The 20,979-nt window shown below is 28.5% G+C and overlaps 1 protein-coding gene across 1 annotated transcript in view; it reads left to right on the forward strand.

The window, feature by feature from the left end:
• Nucleotides 1–259: 259 nt before the first annotated feature.
• Nucleotides 260–20,979, forward strand: part of LOC129961745 (uncharacterized) — a 77,141-nt gene continuing 56,421 nt past the window's right edge. Inside the window, exon 1 of the mRNA XM_056075294.1 lies at nt 260–708. The gene's annotated coding sequence lies outside the window, so the exon portion shown is untranslated. The remainder of the gene's footprint in view (nt 709–20,979) is intronic.

Here is a 20,979-nt window from a genome sequence, read left to right on the forward strand (position 1 = left end):
ATCCGTAAAACTTCCGAATATTTCTGTAATATGTTAATGTTGGAAGATGTTCTACGTTTTCGCAGTTTATGCATTTGCATTTGGATCTGGACTTAAAAAAAAAAAAAAAAAAAGATTAGTTTCAACAACCTCAAATTCTTCGAAATGAAACCAGGAAGTATTAGAGAAACATGCAGATGTTATTTATTTAAACGAGACTCCTAGAAATGACAGCGTTCTTTATCGCCCGAGTTAAACGAAAACACATTCTCATATTTCTGTTGTGTGAAACATGAATACTTCTATTTAACAGTCGAACAAAACTTTTTGGGATGGATCAGCTGTCAGGTGCTCCCTTCAAGGGTCACGGCAAGTGGCTAACAGTGGCGGTACCTGGCGGCAAAATCTTGATGTTGATACTTCGGTCGTCATAGAAACGCGATTGAAGCTTGGCGGCGGGGGAAGTAAATATTAATACGACGAGAAGAAAATATCGTCGTGCCTTCAGTTTCTTGAACCGGTTTTTAGAAACTTGCCCGGTTTGTACCGAGGAACTCATTTATCCCTCCTGCCAGTTGTCAGAACGTTGCGCGGAGTTTACATCAGCGTTAACGTGGTCCGTTTTAGTTCCTTTTTTTTTCCACAGGAATTGTTATCTGTCGTCTTCACAATTTTAATCTTAATAGCATGCGTGAATTTGGTTTTAGCCTATGATGGAATTCTTAAGCGGTGAGTATGATTACTTAAACTTTCTTAAAAGTTCTATGTGTATTTTGGGTCAAATAAAAATGACAACTTGAAATGCAGGTTTTTCAACGAGAAATGAGTCATATTCTTCTTATATGCAATCTCAGGCATTCACCTTCGCGGGATTTGCATTTTGCCGTCTGTATTCAAAAAGACACGCTCTCGATTATTGCGAATCGTTTCTATAATTCTAGTTTTTGTATGCATTTTAATAACATGAAATCCGTACTGGTATGTCTTACATTTAGTGAGAATGTGTTATTTTCCTCAAAAATACTTTAAACGACTTTCAAATTCTCACGTTTTGACATTCTATATAGGAAAAGGAATACTCATTTCTTTTTAAAACCTTTGGAGACTTTAAAGGCTCCGAATTTTAAAGTGGATTAAATGCTTTAAAATGAAAGGTGAAAATTTTTCTGTACATTATTTTCATTTAATACATTATTTTCGAATACTTAAATGAGATGTTTTAAATTAGATTTTTTTCTTATATAATTTATTGTACTCATTGCAAATATAAAATTAGCTAGAAGGTAACTTTGGTCATCAGGAAATAAATGCTATAAAAATGCGGAATTAAGTACAAATTATATTGTGCGTATAATTTTTTTAAACACGAGCTAGCAACTTCATACATATTGATATTAAACCCAGAAATTGAGCTTTTTTAAAAATCATTCCTCTTTTAAAAATTATGTTGCATTTTTCCAATGTGATTCTGAAAAAAATTAAAAAAAACAGAGAAAGTGTTAAGTTTTCATGTCTATGCAAAAAATGGAGTTTTATTTTTAAAATCACGATGGAATATTTGGTTTTCTTAAAAGCTAATATTAATGATGGATTATGTATAATTAATTGATAAAATAAAATTTTTATAATAGTTAAATTCTTTAAAAAATGTTCATTTAATTTCCTCACAGTTCATATTTTTCAATTTCAGATATTTATTATATCCGGTTGTAAGAATTCAAAAATTGATGCTACTTATATTTTATGTCTAAAATCATTCTTCGAATTACTTCGAATCCGATGTAAAAAAATATGAAAGTTTGCCAAGTGAAAATGTTATATTTTGGATCCCAGTTTTCGAATTATATTCCAACAATTCGACATAAAGCCAGAATCTGGATTAATTCCTCTCTGTCACTAGTTACTTACTGCAGTTTAAACAGTCAATTCCATATTGCACTTAAAAGTTTCAAATAAGTAAGTGACTTATAAGCTTAGTAAAGTGACTGCAGTTCAACCAATCAATTTCTTATTCTACTTCAAAGTTTCAAATAAGATGCTTAGTAAAGTAACTGCAGTTCAGCCAGGCAGTTTCTTATTTAACTTCAAAGTTTCAAATAAGATGCTTAGTAAAATAATCATGAATTGAAATTTCAATATTATAGAATGCATAGAAGCAATTTACATAATATGCTAAAATTGGTGAAATTTAAAGAAATTTTGTTATTTAAGGATCTAAATAATGTTCTAGTTATTCCACCTGTGGTTTAAATTAAGAATTTGACCGTTAATTGCAGAATGTCAATAAAAGCTTAATTACCATAGCACAGCAAACGTAGAGAGAATTTTGGAATGGAATAGTCAAATTAATTTCAAAGACAGACTAGGCTAGTATTCATTTTTTTTAAAAATCGAATTGCATACTTCTTTGACCTTTGGACAAGTTCTTAATAGATCATTTAACTATGTTCTCAAATAAAAAGTACAAATAAGTTGTATTTCTCTAAATATAGCTTTTATCAAAATCTTTTGTAAACCCGATGCCACCCTTTGGATTTTAAGGCTCTGGGTACAAGTATAGCTTGAGGTCCCAATAAATTAAAGTGAATACAAAATAAATAAAATCTTTAATTGTTAATGCAATAAAGGAATATATAGATATTTTTCTGGTCTAAAAGCAATATTTAAATTATAACTCGTTAAAAGAAAATCCATTTCATTTTCCTTACTTTAATTTAGCTAATTTATTATCTAAAATTTCCATTTTTGTATAATGCATGCATCTTTTTATTGAGTGTTCATATGTGAAAATTCTAAAAATGAAATCCTTTTATAATTTGAGAGATTAAGTGACTTAATAAAGAAAGTCTTAGCTAAAAGATTTTTAAAAAATCTAATTTCTGCTCTTCATTCTGATCAGATATTTATTGTTGGTAGTCTATATTTGTTTCGATTCAAACTACCTGACATAAGAAAGAATATTGGATATTATTATTCTCATCTGATTAAGTCTAAGAAACCTCGAATATGTCTCCCGTGGTTTTTCTTAAAACTGGTATAAATCTGACGAACATTTGAACCTTTACTTAAAAAAAAAAAAAAAAAAAAAAAAAATTGTTTTCAAAAGTGATTAAAAGTTTTCTTATTTTACTTGAATCCTTAAATTTAATTTTTACAATTGTTGCCACCAAAGGAGAATTACTCGTATTAAATCAAAAATTACACAATGATAAAAAAAATTTCCAAAAAATTCATCATAAGTTTTTTATTATTTAATACATATTAAATAATTTCTTTGAATAAATGTTTTTTATAATTCAGTGGATTGACGAAGAAGAGTATAAATGTCCAGTCTTGAGCAGTGAAGGCAAGAAGATAAGATGTTAGAGCTATTGTTTAACGTTTTTAAAGCCCATATAACAACACGGAAGCGGAAAAATAAGCACCGGGACTAAGTGTTCCTGCAACAATATTAAAACTTTCTTGGCAAATTCACTTATCTTATTCTTTCATTCATTGCTAACAATGCATAAAAATGTTAGCATGAAAACATTATTTTGAATTTAGGGTAGAAACCCATTCAGGAATGACATCATCAATAACTACACTGGGAGCTGACGTAATCGGTGTTTCGGTATGTTTGTAATAGGATTGCAACCAATAAGTTTAGCCTAAATATTCAGTCACTTGCTAAATTGATTAAATAAAATTTTATAAGTCCCTATAAAAACTTATCTATAAAATTGTTGCATTTTTTTTGTTTTGTTTTTTTAGGATTTTCATCATTTTCGAACAAAATTATTCAGTTTTTAGGGATAAAAAAATATTAGTAAAAGCTTGCGCAATTAAATTCAAACGCATATTTTTAATTATAAATTTCAACGAAATCGATCTTGTATATCTGTGGCTTAATTCTGGGGAGGAAAAAATTAGAATTTTTTAAGAATGAAAGAATTATGGATAGAAGTAATTTTTTTCTTTCCGTTTCATATAAAAACTTAGATAGTAATAGATAAAAGGTTGAAATGTAAAAATTTCTAGTAACTAATAATGTATTATCTTTTATAAAGTGTAAATAAATATATTTTTAATCCATTAAATATTTTAATAAATTATACATCATCCATAGCCTGATCAGCATGCAAGATAAATAGATAAGCATTATAATCATCCCAAATGTTAAGATTAGTAGATTCTTTTACTGTATACTAATAAAAATGAATCTTTTTCTAACTTTATCGATCTAAAAGTGAAGCATGACGGCAGTTAAGCTATAATAAATTCTTATTACCCATAACATTACAATTAAATTTATCAATTTAAAATAAATTTTATTTAAAATGAGATAAATTAATTTAAATATGTTTTTATTCATTCGGATTGATAATATTAATAATAAAAATGTTTCTATGTATAGAGACAGTTTTTTATTTAATAATGTAGTTTTTTATTTAATAATGTAGTTTTTTTTATTTAATGTAGTTTTTTTTATTTAATAATGTAGTTTTTTTTATTTCATAATGTAGTTTTTTTTTTATTTCATAATGTAGTTTTTTTTTATTTCATAATGTAGTTTTTTTTTATTTTATAATGTAGTTTTTTTTTTATTTAATAATGTAGTTTTTTTATTTAATAATGTAGTTTTTTTATTTAATAATGTAATGTAGTTTTTTTATTTAATAATGTAGTTTTTTTATTTAATAATGTAGTTTTTTTATTTAATAATGTAATGTAGTTTTAATAATGTAGTTTTTTATATAATACTGCTACTTTATTAAGCCAGTTAAATCTTCAATAAAATCTTTTTACAGCATTTATAAACAAAATTGAAAAGAATCTGTTCAATATAGCATCTACAAAATGTTCCTGAATTTCAATTATATATATAAATTTTTCATATTAATTTATATAAAGGAATGATAAAATTGTAACATATTTAATGAATATTCTAACATGTTAGCGTGGCTAAAAGTCGCTGATGTATTGATCGTCCAAAAAACCACTCGAGATTTTGACGAAACGTCACGTTTCAAAGCCCGAAATACTTTTTTGTAATTTTGTCTGTCTATGAACACAATAATAACTGAAAAACGAATTCAGCCTGATGCATGACATTTGGTATGTGGTCATTCTACAGAGATTGCGAATTTATATCAAATTTTGAACGAAAACTATTCACTGGAAGTTTTTATATCTATCAGATTACGTGGAGATCAAATGAACATAAATATAAAACATAACGAATTAAATGAATAAAATTTGGTACAGCTATGGCATCTAATGAATAAATAAAATCCTTATCAAATTTTGAAACAAATCCATTAATGATCTGACTGTCTGTCGGTCTGTACATTTAAATACATATCAACATAATTGAAATAGAAATTTAGATAAATGAAATTTGGTATATGACCTTTTTTACCAAAACCTGTACCAAATTTGGTTTCAATTGATCAACCTAAATTGTACCGTGTATTTGAATGCCTTTTGACATCCAAAATGCATACTAGATTTCCTTCACTATGCTAAGAAGCACAAGTTATTCATGTTAGGGACTCTGAAAATAAAAATCTGAAATAGCGTAACGTTCATTGCCCTTCTCAAGGTATTTTTTTATGTGAAATGTAGGGGATGATACTTATAACAAAAAGTATGCGAGAAAATTTCAAGGCGACCATTCCCACTGGTTTGTCAATTTATCTAATTCAACTCTGTCATGTTTTCTGCGAAACTCATTTAGACTGTTTACTTTTACTAGTCTATCAGTGTTATGGTTCTAGATTAATTAATTTATTCAAGAATTATTTAATACTGACTTCATTTGCATACTATTAATAAAATATTCTATTGATTTTGTAATATACCACGCATACGCATTTTGCCTTTGGAAATATTCTTTCCTAGCAATAAAATCTATTTTGATGATAATGTTAATTTTTTTTAAATATTTTATTGGAAAGTATAATTTCTCCGAAATCAGAAACATTTATTTCTATTGTGCAATTAGAAGAGAGGTTATGAAATTGTGATCCGATATTTACAAAGTCAACTGAATTCTATGAATAAATGCGATCACATGTTGTGAATTAAGCAAGATATTTATATAAAATCACCCATTTATTTAAGAATTTCTGAAATTAATAGTATTGATTTTTCTTCTATTTTTTGGCATTGTTCTATGTGAGGGGGGGGTGTATTTGACTTCATAACATTTTTCACAATTAAAAATTTATTATGGTCCTTGATAAATATATTGGAACGATTTTTTTTTTCTTTGAAGTATCGATAGATTTCGTTGCAACTGATTTTATTAGAAAATGAAATAAAATGTTTTAAATATCTATCCAAAATGTTTCATTTAATTTATTATATATGCCTATTGTTTTGCAATTATTTACATTGAAGCATCTTGTTTATTCAAAAGAAAGTTTCAAATCATTATTTCAGCGGAATCTGAGCTTTTTATATATTTATTTTTTAAATACTGAGAAATATTCCGGAATGCTTGCAAAAGTAAGAAACATAAATATCAAATATGCATTGTAAATAAAATTAGAAGCTGATACGGTTTCCACATTTAAATTTTTGTACTTTATTGGTTGGTTTAATTTTATATTTCACTTTAGATATGCACTGTCAAATAATTTCATTTTGCATTAAAGATAGTTTATTGTTCAGTTTTAGTATTAAATTATCATTTTGATTCAACTACGAATCAATAGAATACTTAATTGAGAATTTGAATAATTTTATTTTGGTACTTAACATTACTTTTTCCGAATTATTTTAAAGAAGTACGTGCTGGTCTATATCTTTAACAGACAGAGTCAACAAGTTGGCTTGCGCTTCAAAATCTCAAAACATCGAATACTTGATGCTTGTATATTTCACGTAATTTTTGTACTGAATTGTATATGAATGACTTAGTTTATATGTTAGGAGTGCGATAATTCGATGCACAAATAACGCAGAGACAAATCGCTTAAAAAATGTTGTTTCAGAATTTTTGAAAAATGTTGAAAGAATTTATTTTGAATAGATGTATGGATGCACATTATATGAAAAATTTTTTTCTCTCGCCTAGTTAGATTGCAAAAGTATATTCCTTTATTATCTAAGTTGATTGGTAACATAAATTGATGTTAGAAACAGTCAATATTAGGGTTTAAAAATCACTTTTCAGCCTCTAACTTCTACGATATTGCAGTTATTAAAGAAACTTCAAATACAAAAGTTGCTTGTCTTAATGATACGCTAATTTGGCTAGTTGGATTTATTTTTCTGTTTTCAATATTAAAATTATAGCGAAATGAAAACTTCAACCCCCCACCAATTCCTACCCCTTTGAGCTAGATGAGCCATTTACGAATTCATCCGAGGTTTGTACATTTCTAAAAACATATTTCAAGCCAGTTAAAATTCAAACAACATTCCTCTAGCTATCCTGTTCACAGATAACTTGGGCAAAGCGTTATAAGTATATATATAATATAAACTTTTGAACGAAGGATGGTTTTGAATTCGAGAGGCCATAATCGGTGAAGAACTGAAGAAATTTTCCCGAAGTATTGTCATAAGAACCATTGCAATAGGTAGTCTTCCTATAGGAATCTACCTGAAAGAGCTTATACTCATTAAGTGATAGAAAAATTAAAGGAATTCCTGTGGAAAGATTAATGCAACTAATTGGTGAATAGTATAAGTAGCAGTTAAGCCTTTTAGTTGCTTTCTTCACCAAGGAAATGCAGCAATATTAGCAGCCATCTAAATACTGCAGCCTATTTGAAATGATATTACATTCAATTCAAAAAGATTGCCTCTAATTCATTGATTAAAAAAGACTGCAATATTCAGCAGAGATTCGTCATGCAAGAATTGCGGTGAGCAATAACATGCAGTGTGGTTTGCGGCTTGATTATAATCTACACTACAGTCGATTTACTCAAATTGCAATTATGAATCTGATGAACTTCGTAGGAATTTCCGGAATTCTCGCAATTCCGGTTCAGCCGAAAAGAGCTTTTGTATCCCTTTTTGCTTGTTTGTTTCGGATAACCTTGGCTTTTACGAGAAGTGGGTGTTCAATTCACTATAGGGCATTATGGAACTACAAAATGAAAAAGCAAACTTGATGCCGGAGAGTCAAAGGGCACAATTTCTAAACCTGTTCCTTCATTTTATATGAAAGAAAACATTTTTTTTCCACTCATTAATTTTCTGTAAATGACTGAATGCATGCTGTAGTGGTTTACCAAAAGATATGAGTAAAATCTGTTATAAAAGGATGGCGTGGATAATGCAGTTTTAAAAAGATGGATATTGTAGCTTTAGAAATTTAATGATTTCGTGAAGTTTAAGGTTTTCTTCTTGTAAAAAGAATTGGAGGAAAATTCAGAGTTTAAAGTTTATTGAAATACGGATAAGTCATCATTCCTAACAACATTATTGTTATAACAACAGTTTTGATATTATAAACATTTTTTAAAACTATTTTTATATGAAGGAGATTTTTTTTAGATAATGATGTTAACGAATTATTCTGTTCTTTAAACGAACAATTCTTGTATATATAAAAATTTATTTCGCGTATCTCGGAAACGGCTCTAACGATTTGGATCAAATTGTATATTTAGATAAGGTTTTGCTTTTTAAGTTTATCTATATAGATGTCTTTCTTGAAAAAATATGATTTTACACACACAAAAAAAGCATTTTTTTAAATAATTATTAGAGCTTTTTATTATCTGCTCTAAAGATGACAATGTCATATAACGCCATCTTGAAACCGATTTCACCATGGTAAAACTATTTTCAAATATATAATAAGTAATGGTAGATAAACTGTAAAAAGAATTCTGTGATATAGCAGATTGTTTCGAATAACATGTTAAACTAAGTGTATTCGTGCTTTTTTTTATTTTATTTAAATGATCTGTTTATATGTAGGTCAGGTTGAAAAATATTCATATGTAATCAGTATGTGATTCGTATCTAAATATTTTCTCCGAACAAATCACGATTTTACGGGGTGTAAAAAAAAAAAAAAAAAAAAATGACGGCCGTGCGAAGCTTGGTTTTCCAGATATGCAGCTTATTTGTATTAACATGGATGAAAAGACATTAACTTAAAATATTGGCATTTATTTGATAAAATATCTTGAAATTATTAAATTAATCGACATGAATTCAATATCGGATACGTTTAATGTTTTAGTGATGATACAGAAGTGAATGTAGCACCTGCAATTAGCACTGCATTAGTAATTAATATACAAAAATTTTAAAATTGAAAAAAAAAGAAATTTATAATTAATTTACATATTCAGAAAGAATGTCGTTTGTTAGCTTTTTCTAACCATTCATTATTTTTAATTTGTGAAAATTATGTGACTTTCTATTTAGAAATTCATAAGTAATAATGCATGACTCTTGATTTTATCCTTGGAATTATTAAATAGTTATATTGTTTATTTCACATTGATCAATAATTAAAGAAACGATTAACAATTATAAATTTCGAGTAATTTATAATTTTCTCCGGTTTGCACCAATATTATTTATATTTGTTCTTTTCGATTGATTTATGCTATTTAAAACATTTGTTGCCCTTCCAAAAATAATTCGATTTAGATCGATTACTGCATACTATATTCGTATTTCAATAATTTACAGATCATCGAACATGAAAACATGCATGAATCAAAGCAGATGTCTGTGTTCAATCAAACCAGATCTGTAAAATAAGATCTTTAAAAGGAAAGGTTAAAATGATAAATAAAACTTATTAAAGATGGCCATGATCATTGCGTGAAATCGACCTTGAAATTGTTTCTAAGCGTTTGTAACATCGTGTTGTATTCGAGCTATTTGTTTTTTCCACTTTGCAGTTAGAGTATTTCCATTTGGCGCTTGTTTTATACACGTCAGAGGAAAAATAAACAATAAAAAAATTATGCCTTGACCTACACAGAAAGAATTAAAGAACAGGCGTAGCCAATTCATCATCAAAGAATAAAATACTTGCTTTTTAAACCGATGTTTTCAGAATCTCAAGTTCCGGCATTACGAAATAATTTAACTTCTAAAGGTGTCGAAACAGATGCGATTTGAATAATTCCATTTCATCCGTCTTTATTTCGAATTAATTCTTGTCTACATTATTTTCAAAAATTCTGAGAGAGAATTTGCTTTTCCAGTGATCATCTGATTTTCAGGAAACAATAACTTTCATTCGACTTTTTTCCCCCTTTTCCGCGTTCCTCCGTTTTTTCCCCGCTTTTCTTTTTCTGTGGCACATTCGAAGTTGGAATTCCGGCGCCTGCTATAAACAGTTTATAAAGTGCTCTATCTCCAAATGAGTGAACGCTATGCTCTGTTTCTTTTTTTGATTTTTGTCTTATTGAGTTGGAGAGAGTGAACGGATGGCTTTTTCACAGTAAAAGGACAGATTCTGACCAGATTCACCTTTTTCTTTGGTAGAAAAAAAAAATAAGATGAAAAATGCTCGGAGATATTTGCCAATTCCTTTGTAAGCAGTTTACCAGGATGCATATTTACGGCGTATCAAAAGATTTTATTATGAGCAGTCAACCAGATAATCAGTTCATACGAAGAAATCTGTAGAAGAATGACCCTTATTTAATTTATTCGCTTCTGAACTAAAGGATATTTGACTTGTATGTCGAAAAATGTGAACTTTTCAGAAGAGATAGCCTTTCTCAAAACATGTTTAAGCCACACGTTTACGCATCTTTGATTTCTTTGTATCATAGAATTCGGTTTTTGTGGTTTATACTCATGGGAGAAATATTTCAAGATGGATATGCAAATGTAACCTGAATATGTATTAAGTAGTAATATCTTAAGATTTTGAAACGCGATACATAATAAAGATGATTTCTTTTTTGGGAACTCGAGTAATTTGTTATCAAACTGCAACTTAAAGACAATTTTTTTTTTTTTTTTGATGAAGCAACTGTAATTTTTTCTTTCTTTAAAGATATAAAAAAAAAATTCCCTGCTTGATTTCTTTAATAATAATTTCGATGTGAATCCTCTCAGAATCAATACGGCTCCATTGATTTCATAATAATATTTTTTTCATATTGTAGAGTTATCGGTGATTTTTACTTTCTCGTATATGAAGTACAGAGAAAGTATTGTAATTGTCAAATTCAAACCCGAGATTTTGACGAATCACCACGCTTTAAACCTCACGGAGGTCGGGGCACACAATTTTGGAAAATGTCCGTCTGTCTTTTTGTGACAAAAATTACTCAAACATGCTTTGAGCTAGACAAATTAGGTATACGGCATCTACACCAAATTTGTAGATTTCTGTCAAATTTTGAGCAAAATCCCTTTAAAGGAAATGTCTATCCGGTTGTCCGAATATACATTGGCACGGTAATTACAAAACGAAGAGAGATAAAGAGATAAAATTAGACATAGGTTTAACATCTATAGTGTAGACTCCTATCAAATGTTGAGCCAAATCCAACAAGCCATTGACCGTCTGTCGGTCTGTACTTTCAGAAGCATCTAATTGTTATAATTAACTGTAGCAACTTGAGTATATCAAATTTGATGTGGGATTTTGTAACTGCAAGTCTAGTTCTGGGTCAAATTTTTATTTCAATCGGTTGGGAAAAATGCGTCTAAAGCAAAAATTCGATTTTCTGATATTATTAACCGCATGCCAAGAATTAGTCGCTAAAAAACTCGCCAAGGAATATACGATAGATTCAGCAAAAGTGCTAAATTAACGCCAAATTCAATATTTCGTAACGATACCATGCAAAGTGTTATGTGAGATAATACCTTTATTAGAGAGTATGCGAGAAAGCTTTGGAGAAACCACTCCCATTGGTTAATTTTTAGAGTCACGGTTTTTTTTTTTTAACACAATGTTTAAGGGTTTTAAATCAAACTTTTCGCGACTGATAATTTTTTACTATGTTCATCATTGTAAAATTAAATGTATTTTTTCAGTTTTTTATTAAATGTTTTGAAATGCAAAATATGCAAACTTAATTTTTGAAAGTTTTCGTGTCGTATAAAAACCTAAGGCTTATTCTGTTTTCCTGCATGTGTTATTACTGTGTTTCAGCGAATGTGTATAGGATTTAATTGCAATAAATTGCTGGTTGCTGCTTTTTTAGGGACTTGGTGCGAACCATAAAATAATGGTACGAACGTTCTTGAGAAAATGAATGAACTTTTTTTTTTTTTAAATTAATTCTTCAATAGAATTTCTCCATTCCTTCAATGGCAGTAGAGGATTTTCATATTACATTAACTATTTAGTTTTATAAAATTCGAAATTTGTATTTTGTACCTTTTTTAACATTTTTTTAATGCTCATTACATTTGGTCTATTTTCGAAGATTTTGAAAAAAAGATGCAATGAATGAGAGGAAAGCATGTAACGACGTTTTTCTGCTAAATGATTTAAAATTCTGCACTTGTCAATAAATCAAAGAAAAGAGGTGTTAAAAAAGATTAAAAGAAAAAAGAAAAAATGAAAGAAAAAAGAAACACGATAGATGTTGAACTCTCTATTTACCCAGAGGCTTTAAAAAGATTACAATATAGTTTTCAAAAAACGGACGCCCTTGAAGTTAGTTTTAAATTTTTGACCACAGTTCAAAATCATTAATCTATAAATTTCATTTTCAGATTACTAAAATAAGGCATTATTTAAAATAAAAATTTAAAAAAAAAAACTGGATTACATTAAGTAGGAACTTCATTTTCACAAAATTTACTTTTTAGTTATAGAAATTGATTGTTTTTCACTTAAAGAAGAGAAAGTTTGTTTTAAAATTTGAATGTATCTTATAAGATCAATGATTTTTTTTTTGAAATTTTTAGTTGATGTGTGTACGTTAAACCTATAGTTATAATAAATCAATTCTATAAATTTCTGAAATCTGTTCTGTAGCTATAATAAACTAATAATAATAAATGATTCTTTAAAATGTCAGATTCTTATGCGAAGAAAAAGATTTGCTACTGGTCTGGAATGATGTATTAAACTAATTAAATCAAATATTTAATTATGTTTGATAATGTGATGTCGTAAATATTCAGCAAAGAGTCTATGTAATATGTGAAGAGTTAATGGGTTACCAATCAATTTTATATACAGTTATAACGTCTAAGAATAATTTCATTTTGTAAATGTAAAAATGTCAATTTAATGCACGATTGGAGTTTGGATATTGCAGTTAAGGAGTTAAAGATGATGCATCTATTGAGACGGAACTGAAATGTAGTTAAAGACTAAATGTAAATACTTCTATTTTAAATTCTGCAATTTGAAGTGTTCTTTAATATATTTTTTTTTATCGTTCCTGAGAAATTATGTTTAGTTTTTCTATTGCAGGATTAAAATAATAATAATAATTATAAAATATCACAAGTATATAAAAAAAAACTATAGCTTCCATGTTTTGTGGGTTTTTAAAAATCTTAGCTTGATTAACATTAGAGTTTCTAGTCATAAAATTCAAACTAATATTGGTTTATAATCAAAAAAGAATTTGATGAATATTTCCTATAAAACTCTTAAATAATACATTTTATCATGAAACACTGAAGTAAATACAGTAGTAATGCGAATAAGTGTAATTTTTCCATATGTTCGATCAGTTTTAGAAAGGAAACGAACTGTCAGATGATGGCGAAACCGATGTTGCAATGAATTCGTTTGTTTGTGAGTTTTCTTCACTCCATGGCAGCAAGTACAATGAATAGCTTCTCGGTAGAACGTGTAACATTCCCTGATGACCCACATGGTCAGTCTAGCGGGAATTCTTGTTATATGCTCTGTTAACCTATAGGCAAAAGACAAACATGCGCATTTATAGATAACAGTATGCTAATCTAAATGTTAAAGCAAGACTATAACCTCTAATGCAACAAAAACTAAAAATGGTATTCAAATAAATGATCAAAATTAGTTCTGTGTATTTCCTTTACTTTAAGGTTCTAAATACGTCGATCTAATGATTTTGGATAAGAATATCTTTTGCTTCAAAACAGATTAAGGTTATTATGCTCGAATTTTGTAGATACCAATCAATCTATTTGCTTCTTTTGACATCCTATAACGACTGGAATGATATTTTTGGAAATTAAATCACATCTTCAGTAAATTTAATCTTTAAAATTATATACATGTAAAGCATATTTGAGTAGATGCGTGGCCGAGAAAAAGCAACTTTTGAAATTTTAAACCTCGATTTATTCACCCCTAGAGGCATAAGTTGCTGTACAGAGAATAAGGGACAAGAAATACATCAGTCTGCATCGCGACAGAAGAGGAGAAGAGCAAAAGAGACCGATATTTTCCCTGCAATGCTTTTTACAATGAGATATTGATAGGGATTTCTTTGGCACGTATCGATTTAGGATAAGGAAATTTAGGTATCTTTAAAAGAATGTGTTAAGCATTTTTTTTTATTCCTCCACTAGGAGAGTGTGAATCTGTTGATTTCAGCAATTTTACAGAGTGCGCGTAGGATTAATTAAATACAAAAAAAAAGTGGGATTGAATTAGGAAAAAAAAGAGAATATTTTAGAATGAAGTTAATATGGGTTAAATTAAAATAGAAATTAGGAAATTAATTAGGATTTAAATTAGATTAAGTGCGTGCATATAAATTGTGAAGAAAAAATTGGATTTTGCATGATTTTTATTATTAAAAATATATTTCTAATTAAATATATTCTTTTAAAAATATATTCTATATAACTATATTTTGATAATTAATGATTTGAACCTCATATTTTCTAGCGATATTATACTTTTCAGCATAAAATAATGGACTCTTTTATTCGCTGTTTATATTTTACGAGTTTGAATAAATTCAAATACTTTTTGCTATGAAACAAATTGTTAATTTAAAGGCAATGTTACAAAAGCGTCGCGTATCGAACTATATACGATAATAGAGACGTTGTTTCTGTATCACCTAAAGCAAGGTATTAAATCTGATTTCTGAGAAAAATTGCATGAATATTTAAATATGATAAGTAATTGGATTCCCCTTTTTTTTATTAAGAAAAAGCAGAAAATTCTATATCGGTGATATGAAGGAAAAAAAATTCCAGTGTTTAGTTATTACCGTTATTTTTATTACAATTTCCATCTTTAAAAAATTCTGTATACCAATCTATTACCGACAGCTTCATCCTGTACTAACACACATTGCTGACTTTCCTTATTGCACATTTATTCTCTGAATGTTGTATAAAATGCTTATTTAGGCGTTTCATCAATCTTCCAGAATTTCGTAAAATATAATTTATACTTTCCCAGAAGTTATCATCGCAGTAAAATTTATACTTTTATTCATCTTTTGCATGTTTAGTAGAGCGGCTGACATTATTTCAGCTGCTTCATAATTGCGCTGTTCACTTTATTTAACATAGTCTCTATTAAGCATAGAGCATTTAATTTCTTATTTCTTTTTGTATAGAGAGAATTTGTGTATTGTTTGTATCTATTTTGTATATTGTTTTAGGAAATACTCTTATTGGTATAGACATAGTTGCATTGTAACTTTTTTAACCTGTAGGAATTTTCTTCCTTCATACTTAGAATATAAGAATCGGTGGCGGATTTCTCACTAGGCCTAGAACTGCTGGCTGTAGTGAGGGGGCGCCAGCATGTCGATTAAAAGAATGTTGCCAGTTACTAATGGATTTAATAGTCTGTAGCCAATTAAACAAATTAGTAAAGAATACAAATTCTATAAATAGGATAATATTTTGTTAAGTATAATTAGACCCCTGTATGCCTAATCACATTTACTATGTTGTTTAGAGTACTTATAAATACCCAAAGCTTTATTGAACTAATACATGCGTTATGCATTTTCTGCTAATCTGGATATCGATAGTAAGTCATAGCGAATAAATAGTTAAATGATTATATATACATTTCCACAAAGTCGTTAAAATAAATAAGCCTAATATAAATATTAACATATTGATTTATTTAAAAACATGCTTAAATGTGAAATTAAATTGGCAAGCTTATTAAAAGAGAAGCCTCATAACGTATATTGCATAGGACAGTAAAATGATTAAATCTGCCACTGATAAGAATTTCTTTTTTTGGATTTATAGTATAATGGTGAGAATCCAGTATCTATTTTGATCCTCATGACGCTAATTTTTTTGGCTCCTATTTTGATACAGGTCTAAATTAAGATCACGATCATATTTCAATATTCATTTATCTTGATCATCGCGTTTTTCTGATATTATGCTCACATATTCATTAACAAATGAAAAAAAAAAGAAAAAAAAAGTCAGCCTTTGAGGATTTTATTCTAATAATAGACAATATATAATTTATTTTCAAACATTTACAGAATTCATTTGTTTTGCTGGTACCATTTTTGAGCTGCCGCGTTTACATACTTACGAACAGATAAAGTTAAACATTAAATTGTTTGAAAAATTTAGATCAAATTTTCACTTCGGTTCTATAATTTTACTCGTAATATATCTAATGAATTTCATTTTTATGGTTTTATGTATTTTTATTTTACTTGATTCAATCTATGTTTGAGAAAAAGAAATATTGTAACCGATTTTTCATTCACTTCCTAATACGATAAAGTTTAGAAATTATATATTCTTTTGAGTTCTCGATAACAACATACGATTTTAAAATTTTCAGAATTTAATTATCAATAAATTGATTAATTTAAATTTTGTTTCTATACTCATGGCGTGAAAGATAGTGAAGTTGAGAACCAGCTGTTTTTAAGAATTCATAACGTTCAATTAATAATAAATTGAAAATTTAAGAAAATAAAAACTTATAACAAGAAAGATAAAAACTAGGAAGATAACCAACCATACGGCTGAATAGTGTTGAAAAGAACCAGATGCAGATACGAGTGAGTCGATAGAAGGCTATTGGGATGGAAGGTTAGGATCAAATGGAGATATAAGTTTAGCCTTCAATAGGCTGTAATCCTTGGGAAGTGGTCTTTCTAAAATTTTCTATCGTGTCAACCTTGGCCAGTTATTTGTCGATTAATCCCTGGCACGTGTTAACAGTATCCAAAAATCAAATTTTGTGACACGTAAGAGTAATTTTAGACACGTTTTTCTCAATGATTGAAAAAAAAAATGACTCAAAGCTGCACCTGCAGTCACAAAATACCATACCAGATTTGATATATTTAAGTCATTGCGTCCTTAAATTATTGCCTTTACTTGTTTCTGAAAGAACAGACCAACAGACAATCAACCGCAGCTGGTTGTTGTTGTTGTATGGTTTATTGGCGCAAGAGCCATTTTTGGCTATATTGCGCCAAGCTTACGGTAAAATCAGAACAGACATTTAAACCAACACGATTTTAAAAGTTAGTGTAAGTAATTAAAACTCCATAAAAATGTCGATACAAATATTATAAAACCATTTTAACGAAAGACAATGACTAACGTAAATGCAGAATAATCATGCAATGAAGACGTATTTTACAAAAAATGAAAAACAGACGAAAAAGGTGTTAAATACAGTTGATAAAGCGAATAGCTCTTAAAAATTTAAAAATATTTGGGTGGTATTTCTCACCCACTAACCTCAGCTGGATTTGGCTCAAAATTCAATAGGTGTCTACACTATGGATGTTAAATCTGTGTATGGACTTTTATCCATTTAGATCGTTTTGCAGTCATCATATTAACTTACATTCAAACAGCCGGACAGGCAGACTTTCTGAGTCTGCGAACTCAAAATTTGATAGAAATCTGCAAATTTGGTGTAAAGACCGTATATTAAATTTCAACTGTCTAGATCAAAGCATTTTTTAGTTATTTGTCCCAGACAGACAGACAAACTAACAAACTGACGGACATTTTCCAAAAATGTGTTTTTCGAACTTGGGTCTAAGACGTCGGTAACTAAGGCGTGGAGGTACGTCAAAATCTCGAGTTCGAATTTTTTGAATATTACTATACTTTCTTTATACTACGTATACGAGAAAGTAAAAAAGAAGAAATAAAAGTCGATAAAAATAAAAATGAAAAGAATTCTTTTCTTTAAAAAATTATTAAAAGAGTAGTTTAAAAAATTGTTTTTATGAAATTTCTTGAATTATTATGTTCACAAATTGACATAATTTTAAAAATGGTTTTTTATGTGAACTAGAAAGTCTGAAATGTGTAAGTTCATTAGAATCTCGAGCTGAGTTTTTTGTTTTCTTTTTCTATATTTCCTATATTTTGCTTCAATACTTCCGCAAAAATTTATATATATCGCGAATGAATACGTTCAACACCAAATAAATACTATTAGACAAGTAAATCCAAGTGAAACTTTAGCATATTCAACTTTTCCCTTCTTTTACCAGTCTTTTGCTGTAGTGCTGAAATTAATAATCAGTATTCATACATAAAATAGCAGAGGCAGATGCGAATGTACTTACAATTTGTAATGCCTCTTTGTATACAATACTTGATGTCGGGACGTTGATTTTTTTTGTTGTTGTTGACATTTCTGGTTATTTAAATCTAATGAATAGGTTACATAAATTATGTAATCTATGTAAGTTTTGTAAAAATAAGGAAAACGTTTTGAGGGAATAATGCATCATAATATCTATTAATATATATGAAAAATGACAATGGGATATTTCTTCAAGTAAACAGTAGATTTTATTATGAAAATTCATTTAAAAATTATATGGTGGTCACAGAGTCTTTCTCAGAGTGTAATATATTATTAGAATAAAAAGATATTCATTGGCCATTTTGGGATTACACAAAGGGTATTTGCAGCACGAGTTGAAGCTATTAATTCACTCAAAGTTAGGATCACAAATTCTGTGTTGAGTGTGATAGTCAAAGTATTGGATAATAGTGGCTATAATATGAATATCGTCTTGGTATTATTTGAATTAACATCGAAAGTTATAAGTTGTTCACATTGAAATTTACTGGCATAAGTGGTTTTATTAGAAAATTTATAGTCGTTTTTACAATGTATCGAAATTACTTGCTAAATCATAATACGCTTACAATGATTTTGCAATACTTTTACTTACAATGATTTTACTTTATAATAATTTTTTATAATCAGGGAAAAACTTTATAACTACCCTGTACTATAGCCATATTCAGTTGAAGCAGACAAAAACTCTCCTTTATTTGAATAAGCGAGAAAATAAAACTAAAAAGGAAAGCCTTTGCTCATATCTTTGGGCTAGACAATTGACTCACTAAGGATATATGGGTTTTTTTGAATCTTTCTGTTTACTTAATTTTTAAATAAATAATGGGTTTTAACTTAAATTGAGTATGCTTTTCGAAAGTTTGTAAAAAGAGCCTTCCTCATGTACTTTATCCATCGCTGTAGGCTTTCTTATTAATTGAGAAAAAAGGATGTTGACAAATACTATATAGGATTATAATTTAAGTATTTTCCTCATCATGTGACAACCAGTATTGATTATATAGATATATTTTTTATAAATAGATATTATTTTATCTTTGATGTGAGATATACTGATATGATAAACTATATCAAATAATCGTTAAGTGAAAAATAATAGATTAGCAACCAATCTCAAAATTGACACATGCTATTAAATATCATTTTCTTAGGTTTGGTTATTTTATTCTTACATTATATGTATTATAGATTACCTGAGTTTAGTACGCATTATATAATGATAGAAACTAAATGGATCACCTAAAGAAGAAAAGTTGATCATCAATGTATCTAGTTGCTGGCAATAATTTTCCCTCTTTTGTTTCCACCGGCTTTCCAGTCAACCATATAACAATCATTTACCTTCAAAATATTATTCGCTTGAATGACGACAATTATGATAGTAACTTCGTATTAGGGTAATTGTGTTTGCAATTACTCCCCGATTATTACCAAGGTAAATTTAGGCTTCATTATGCTGTATCTTGTAGTTATTGTTGTGTAATATAGGTAACAAAGAATAGATTATCTGACATTGTAATGATGGAATGTATCTTATTATTATGTAGGATTTAAACTATATAAGGCACATAAAAAGAGGAAAAGGAGGTTAGAGCTCTCAAGATGAAACACTGTCGTATCGTAATGCTTCGAGATTTAATTAATTAATTTTTATAATATTTAAAAAAAATTTGCTTTTAATTATACCAGTGATGACATGCACAAAGAATATATATTTAATATCGTTGTAATGCGTATATATAAATGCAATTGTTAAAATAATGAAACTATTTTCGTAAAATATACAAAAATATTAAAAATTATACGGAAATAAAATTGATATTATTGAAAAGGGTTTTTTTTTTTTTAATTTTAAGGTGGTGAAAGATTTTTGAGATTAAATATTTTAAAAATAGTGAATAGAAACTGATTCAATATCCACCCAAATCTGTCTGATGCACATGAAATCCGTCGAGATATATATATAATTCATTCAGTCGAGAATTTTTTTTAGATATCTTAGATGTTAAATTCCTAATCAAAGAATCCTTGTATGACTGAGAGATAAATACAGGGTGATTCATAAAGAAGTATATACTTTGTAGATGCTGTAAAACAGTAACAATCAAAGACGCGAATAACCTTAGCGAGTTGTAAGGTAGATGTACCCTTAAAGTTTGTATCTCACCCTTGGCAGAAGCCACAAAGGCAGTAGCATGAGTGTTATGTGACAAGTCAATCGAAATGACGGCATCTGCAGTGGAGACTTTTTTGTTGTAGTTGTTGTTGTTCTTGAATTTAGTAAAACGGAATCCGCAACTCGTGTGCAATGACATTTTCGATCATAATTCGGATTTCCAATTAAAAAATCTATCTACCAATGGCATGAAAAATTTAAAACTACGGGATGTTTGCGCAAAGGTCGAAGTCCTGGACGACTGAGTGTATCGCAAGAAGTCGTCATTCAATAATGGCCAGAAAAATCAAGGCAGAGAGGAAGTCATGAAGTACAGATTTTGACTTAGAAATTTAAAATAATGATTCACTTACTTTAATTCAAT

The sequence above is a fragment of the Argiope bruennichi genome, chromosome 2 (genome assembly GCF_947563725.1).
Source record: "Argiope bruennichi chromosome 2, qqArgBrue1.1, whole genome shotgun sequence".
Lineage (NCBI taxonomy): Eukaryota > Metazoa > Arthropoda > Arachnida > Araneae > Araneidae > Argiope > Argiope bruennichi.